This window comes from Balaenoptera acutorostrata, chromosome 6 (assembly GCF_949987535.1).
Source record: "Balaenoptera acutorostrata chromosome 6, mBalAcu1.1, whole genome shotgun sequence".
Classification (NCBI taxonomy): domain Eukaryota; kingdom Metazoa; phylum Chordata; class Mammalia; order Artiodactyla; family Balaenopteridae; genus Balaenoptera; species Balaenoptera acutorostrata.
The window spans coordinates 10,522,027-10,529,604 of NC_080069.1; the positions used below are offsets into that span (position 1 = coordinate 10,522,027).

Consider the following 7,578-nt stretch of genomic DNA (forward strand, 5'->3'; position numbering starts at 1 on the left):
ATGCCCCATATAAGTGATTCAAGCTATCACGAGGGCGCGACTCTCTCTCTGAGCCCACCCACGTGAGTCTATTCACACGTACTCTTTTTCCTCCTAATAAACACTTGTTTCACTACTTTCCGTCTCTTTGTGGAATTTCATTTCTAAAAAGCCGACAGGCCAGGGCCTTGTCACTGGCTACTGGCCCTCGTGATCTAGTGGCTAGGATTCAGAGCTCTCACTGCCACGGCCTGACTTCAATCTCTGGCAGGGGAATTCTGCTTCAAGCTGCCGCAGGCTGAGACCACCCGAGATCAACTCTCCCCAAATCTCTATGTGTTCACCAACCCAGAAACTTCTACTTTAACCTCATTCTTGAGAGATAGTTTTGCTGGTTGATAATTCTTGGTTTACAGTTATTTTGCTCTCAGTAAATTAAGATATGGTCCTGGCTTCTGACTTCCATTATTGCTATAGAGAAATCAGCTTTCAGTGTAATCGCCATTCCTTTGAGATCGATCTTTCCCCTCTCTGGCTGCTTTAAGATTTTTTCCCCTTTGGTATTCATCAGTTTTCCTATGAGATGTCTAAGTGCTGTTAAAAAAAAAAAGTATTCATCTTAGGATTCGCTGGGCTCCATGGACCTAATGATTATTGTCTTTCAACAATTCTAGAAATTTCCTAGCAATTAACACTTCAAATATTTCTTTGTTCCCATTATTCTTTCCGGAATGTTGATTAATCTCATTTCATATTTTCTATCTCTTTCTTTCTCTGTGCTGCCTTTAGGGTAATTTCTTCAAATTAATCTTGTATTATTTATTGCTGCATAACAAATTAGCCCAAAACCTAGCAGCTTAAAGCAACAAACATTTATTACTTCACACAGTTTCTGGGGGTCAGGAATCCAGGAGTGACTTAGTTGGGTGGTTTTCGCTCAGTGCCTCTCACAAGGTGGCAGTCAAGCTGCCCCTGGGGCTGTAATCAAATGAGGGCAGGATTAGGGCTGGCGAGCTGCTTCCAAGAGGGCTCACTCAGGAGGCCTCTGTCCCGCCCCACAGGGCCTCCCAGCAGGCTGCCGGGATGTTCTCCTGACAGAGCAGCTGGCTTCTCCAAGCCAGGGGTCTAAGAGGGCGGGAAAGCAGCAGCACGAAAGCACAGTGTCTTTTAGGACCCAGTCCCCAAATCACACACCTTCACTTCTGCTTTATTCAATTTGTTAGAAGCATATCACTAAGTCCGATCTATACTTAAGGAAAGGAGAATTAAACTCCACCTCTTGAAAGGAAGAATATCAAAGAATTCTGGACATTTAAAAATCACCACAGGGCTTCCCTGGCGGTCCAGTGGTTAAGACTCTGCGCTTCCAATGCAGAGGGGCACGGGTTCCATCCCTGGTTGGGGAACTAAGATCCCACATGCCGCACGGCGCGGCCAAAAATAATAATTTTAAAAATAAAAAATAAATTTAAAAAAAATCACCACATATATTTTAGTTCAGTAGTCTTTCATCAGTTGTGCTTAATCTGTTGTTTCTAATTTTTATTATTAAATCATCCATATCTAGAAATTCAACTAGGTTTCTTTTTTCAAATCTGCCTAGTCACTTTTCATAGTATCGTGTTATATGCCCAATACCTTCTTTAATTTCTTTAAACATGTTAAATTGTTATTTTATATTGTGTGGTGACTCTAACATCTTAAGCCTTTGGAGAATAGGCTGTCACTTGGGATGTCTTGTTCTTTTTTGTGTGTTTTGCTAGTTTTGACTATGAACTGCTCCTTTCCCTTGGAAATTTCTCTGTGGAAATTCCTTGGCACCTAAATTAAAATTGCTTTCCTCATCCAAGAAGATGTGCATTTGCTTCTGACAACTGCCTGAAGTAACAAGCAATCCAGAACCCTTTGAGTTATATTCTTGGCGTAAGGTTCAGATCACACACAGTGTATATTTGGACCAAAAAATGTGCATGAGGGCCTTTACACATTCTCAGGGGGAAATTCCACCATACTCCTGCCAACCAATGCTAACTTTGAATTCAAATTTCTTTGATGTCCTGTTCTGGGTGACTTTCTTTTCTTCCTTCTGCTTTACATTGAAGGTATAACCCATTGAAGTCCCAGCTTTATGCAGAGATCTATTACATTCTCCAACTGATGTTGACCTTAGGGTTAGTCTCTTGTCCCCCAAATATGGTGTTGTCTCCAGGGCTCAGCAAAAAAAACTCTTAGAGCAGAAGCTGGTATTGGTGCTGCTTTATCGCCAATGTTTCTTGCTTTCACTTTGTTTTTGACTTTTGTTGGTAAGATCATGCCAGTTCAGCAATACAAACACAAAGGTGATTTTAATATATAATCCAGCATTTTAACTGCTTACATTGGGAGGGTCATTGAAAGTACCTAATCTTCCAACTGCTGGAAATGTAAGTTCCCCATTTTCTCTTCAATCCACTCCATGCTGGCCCCCCTCCCACTCTATTTAAGTTGTTCTTTTCAATAAGCTCCACGTTGTCAAGTCAAATGATCTTCCTCCATCATCATCTTATTTGATCTTTAAGCATCATTTGACTGGTTTAACGACTCCCTCCTTTATAAAGCACTTCTCTCCTGGCTTCTCTAACACGTTCCCTGGATATTCTTATCTCACTGGCTTCTCCTTCTCAGTCTCCTTTCCTGACCTTTTGTCTTCCACACAACTTCTCCTCTCTATCCAGTCTTCTCCAAGGTGATCTCATATAAACTGATGGCTTTAAATCCTACCTATATCTTGATGACTCTCACATTTCTATCTCAGGCCAAAATCTCAACCTGAGCTCTAGACTTATATCCAACTGCTTACTTGGCATCTTCACTTGGATAACTAATAGTCACTTTAAACCTAACCTGTCCAAAACAGAGCTCTTGATTTTCCCCTTCAGCATGTATTCTTCCTCCAGTTTTCTCCACCTTAGGAAGTGGCCCCTACTCCACCTCACTGCTATAGCCAAAGAACTAAGAGTCATCTTTCATCGTCCCCTTTTCCTCTACTATCACATCCAATGTTTAAGACATCCTGAATCTTCCCTTTTCTGTCCATCTCTACAACTACCATCTGAGTCCTAGTCATCATTATCTCTAACGTGTACTAATGCAATTCCTTTTTTATTGGTTTCCCTGTGTGCATTCTTTTTTTTTTTTTTTTTAAAGGATTTTCTTATTTATTTATTTATTTATTTATTTATTTTTGGCTGTGTTGGGTCTTCGGTTCGTGCGAGGGCTTTCTCCAGTTGCGGCAAGCGGGGGCCACTCTTCATCGCGGTGCGGGGACCGCTCTTCATCGCGGTGCGCGGGCCTTTCTCTATCGCGGCCCCTCCCGTCGCGGGGCACAGGCTCCAGACGCGCAGGCTCAGCAATTGTGGCTCACGGGCCCAGCTGCTCCGCGGCATGTGGGATCCTCCCAGACCAGGGCTCGAACCCGTGTCCCCTGCATTAGCAGGCAGACCCTCAACCACTGCGCCACCAGGGAAGCCCCCCTGTGTGCATTCTTGATTTTCATAATCCACCTTCATAGAGCTACCAGAATAATTTTTTTTTTTTTAAAATTTTTATTTATTTATTTTTGGCTGTGTGGGGTCTTCGTTTCTGTGCGAGGGCTTTCTCCAGCTGCGGCAAGCGGGGGCCACTCTTCATCGCGGTGCGCGGGCCATCTCACCATCGCGGCCTCTCTTGTTGCGGAGCACAGGCTCCAGACGCGCAGGCTCAGCAATTGTGGCTCACGGGCCCAGTTGCTCCGTGGCATGTGGATCTTCCCAGACCAGGGCTCGAACTCGCATGCCCTGAATTGACAGGCAGACGCTCAACCACTGCGCCACCAGGGAAGCCCAGAATAATTTTTTAAAAAGGAAAATTAGGTCATGTTAATCACTTAATTAAAATGCTTCAATGGCACTCTTTTGCACTTTGAACAAAATCCATATTCTTAACCAAGACCTTTAAGCCTCTCCCTCCAGGACAGTCTTAGTCTTATAACACTTATTACTATCTGAAATTAATCCATTAATGTCTTTACTTATTTATTGTCTGCCTCCCCCCTTTAGATTCAAAATTTTGATTATAGAACTAAAACAGAACTGCCTGTTTTGCTCCCTGCCATAACCTCAGCAATTAATAGGTGATTAATAAATTCCTATCGATTGGATCTTTCATACTCTATAAAGTTCTCTGAACGCCCAGTCTTTGTGGCAGAAGTAACTTCTTCCACATTTGTGCTCAAATAACACTTTGAACACATCAGTATTACGGTCCTCATGTGGTGAAAACCTTATCTCCTTACTAGAGTGTGAACTTTACAGGAGTATAAATCATGACATTTTCTTCTTTGAATTCCTAGGGTCTTACTCACTACCTGGTAAGGAGTAGGTAGACAAATGAGTGTTTACTGAATAAATGAATGAATTAATTCAGGCTAATGAATGGTCACAGAGACTTGAAAGACCATTTTCTAAAATTACTTTCATCAACAGACAAGAAAAACAATATGAATATAACCCTCGGCTCTGGAAAAACAACTAAAACTGTGACAGCTAAAACAAGTTTATAGTTAAATATGCCATGTCTCTGCCAAAGAACTCCTACCAATGGATAGGACAAAAGAGAGGAAGAAAAGGACTTCTGGATTAAAGGTGTAGTTTGTTCTCCTCTGAATTTGCTGACCAATTTTAGTGCTGCAGCAATGGCTCCAGAAACAAGCCAATTTCTGGCAGCCACATGGCCCACATAATCTTTGGAATTTTCAGAAATGCTTATCATTAAGGGAATCTCTCCTTGCTTTGTGGTAAGGGTTCATTTGGAATCTACTATATTGATGGCTAAGGGCACAGGTATTACCCCTGTCCTCAGGATTCTTACCAACAGTTCCCTTAAACTGGCTCAACCAAAGCCCAACCTGTTGCCAGAGAACAATGTCCCTTCGTCTGCCCTTGCAGCCACCAGGACTTGTGGGAAGCCGGAAGCTTGCGTATAGATATTAGTCATGGATCTAGTCCCCGTATTCAGCAAACACTTTTCTAGCAAATCCGGTGCCAAAAAATTCTTAAAATAAAACTGTACATGCTTCATTGATTCACTTCATGTGAAGTGTTTAAATGCTTCTGTTGTATTTATTATTGTTCAGTAGCTCACCTAATATTATTTGAAGTTGATGAAGACTTTCCATTAGCCCCTTAGGGCCTTTAGTTTTGCGCTAAGAGGTAGTGAAAAGGGCTCAACATAATTTTTCAGCAGCAAAATAGAAGATAGTGACTAATCAGTACCTTAGCAAAAACCTTTTGCTATTTTCAAAATACTTTTGAGTGCCTGCTTAGTTTTGTGTTGATTTCTTTTTTTAAATAAATGGATTTGTATATAACGCTCTTTTGTGAGTGCATGTGGTGCTCCGGAGTACCCAGAGACCAGGTGGTAAAGCTGCGTTCCTTACCTTTTTAGTTCTTGGCACACCTGAAAATCTCGACATTCTCCCGAGGCTCCTCTCATGTTCTGCTCATCATCTCCTTCTGACAAATGGGTGGGTACGCTGGTGGGAGTGTGGGGTTGATAAAAACATATGCTTGATTAGCAGAGAAAAATGAAGAGCAGTGTTTAAAAGAGGAGGAAAGTAGGATGGAAGAGAGGATAAAAGGAGAAATGGGAATAAAAAGACAACTGGAAAATAATGGTGAAAATAAATGAAGAATAAAATTGGAAGAAGGGCACCAGAGACTGATTGCTTTTATTAATCTCAGTACCTCCAACCTATCCCAGCCACCTCAGCTGTCTGTTCCATGGCAACTGGCCAGCTCTCTGAAACGTTTCTGGTCCCTAATGGACTCCTTGGGCCATTTTCCATTACTCACTTGTTCATTGCTTACACTTTGCAGATGTCCAAGTGTGAGGCTGAATATATTAGTCTTCTGTTGCTGCTCTAACAAATTACCCTGAATTTAGGGGCTTAAGCAACACAAACTTATTATCTTCTGTAAGTCTGACATGGATCTCACAGGGCTAAAATGAAGATGTCAGCAGTTCCTTTAGGAAGACTTTTGGGGAGTGTTAATTTCCTTGATCATTTTGGTTGTTGGCTGACTTCAAAATGACATGGAAGGCCTTACAGAGTAGTAAGGCCTTTTACTGAAATCATTCAAGCCGAGGCTTATAAAAGATGGTGCTGAAGGATTTTTGCACTGGGTTGGAAGTTGGACCTTATGATTTCTAAGGTCCCTTCCAACTAAAGACTGTACGATCTAGGCAAAAAATCTCTAATAGCAGTTTAAATCCTGATCTGCTGTCCTGTGTGTGAAAAAAAAAAAAAACAACTAATTTGCTTACGTGGGTAGGATTTTCTATTGGGAAATTGATACAGATACTTTAATGTATTCATTTTTTCCCGTTATGTGCCTAGTGGTGGTATATATTGAGGATATAATAATGAACAGAGATGGGACTCATCTATATCAACAAGATAAGTGTGATATATAATACAGAATGGTGTGTTTATATATTTCTATATTCCAGATTAGTGTGGGTCCTGTTATTACGAATGAAAAAATTAGTAATTAGAAGAACATAAAATATGAAACCTAATTTAAAAATAGCAGCGTAGGGGCGGGGGCTGATGGGGCCTGGCGGACAGGCTGCGACGCCTGGACGCGGGTGTGCTGGGCTGTGAGGGGGTGAAGCGGGCTCTGCGACCCGCCGGGGATGGGCCAGCCCTGGTCTGGCGGGGCCGAGCCAGAGGTGAGGGCGGCGTGGGGGCCAGGCCTGTCGGGCAGGCGGCCCTGGGACTGAGTCGCTTCAGGTCGTGACCAGCCTTTGAAAAAGGAGAAACCCAAATGGAAAAGCGATTATCCCATGACAGATGGACAACTGCTCAGCAAGAGAGATGAATTTTGGGATACTGCACCAGCTTTTGAAGGCTGTAAAGAGATTTGGGATGCCTTGAAGGCTGCAGCACATGCTTCTGAAAGCAACGATCATGACCTGGCACAGGCAATCACTGACGGTGCGAACGTAACGTTACCACATGGTGCGCTTACAGAGTGCTATGATGAACTGGGGACTAGGCATCAGCTTCCAGTCTATTGCGTGGCACTACCGATCAACGTGATAGAGGTAAAGAGCAACATAGAGACTCGGGATATTCCTGAGCCACCACCCAATTCTGGGTATGAATCTCAGCTCCGTCTGCGCCGTTCCACCAGCAGGGACTCAACCCTGTGGTCCACGGCACAGACACACTGTACCCCATGAAGAGGCGGGTACGTGCAAGCAGGAGTGGAACTGGGTAGTCAGCGGTGGTTCTTTTCTGGCAGACCTCTCACTGACAAAATGGAGTTGGAAGACCTGAAGATCGCAAAGGACTATGTTGTACAGGTTATAATGAGCCAACCTTTGCAAAACCCAACACCAGTTGAGAACTGAACTGGTCCTGTTGGCTGTCCCCAGATCCCTCCTGCTCCTTTTTATTGCTGTCGTTATCATTTCCTACTCTACGGTGTGAAATTTATTTTCACTGCTCTGAATTCCATATGAATGGATTTAGTTCTGAGGAATTACCAGTGAAAAATTCCATCTGTGATGGAGACC

The 7,578-nt window shown here is 42.9% G+C and overlaps 1 pseudogene; it reads left to right on the top strand.

Annotated features, from left to right (window-relative positions):
* The first annotated feature begins 6,798 nt into the window (after positions 1–6,798).
* On the top strand, positions 6,799–7,413 carry LOC103009760 (ubiquitin domain-containing protein 2-like; annotated as a pseudogene).
* The last annotated feature ends 165 nt before the right edge of the window (positions 7,414–7,578 follow it).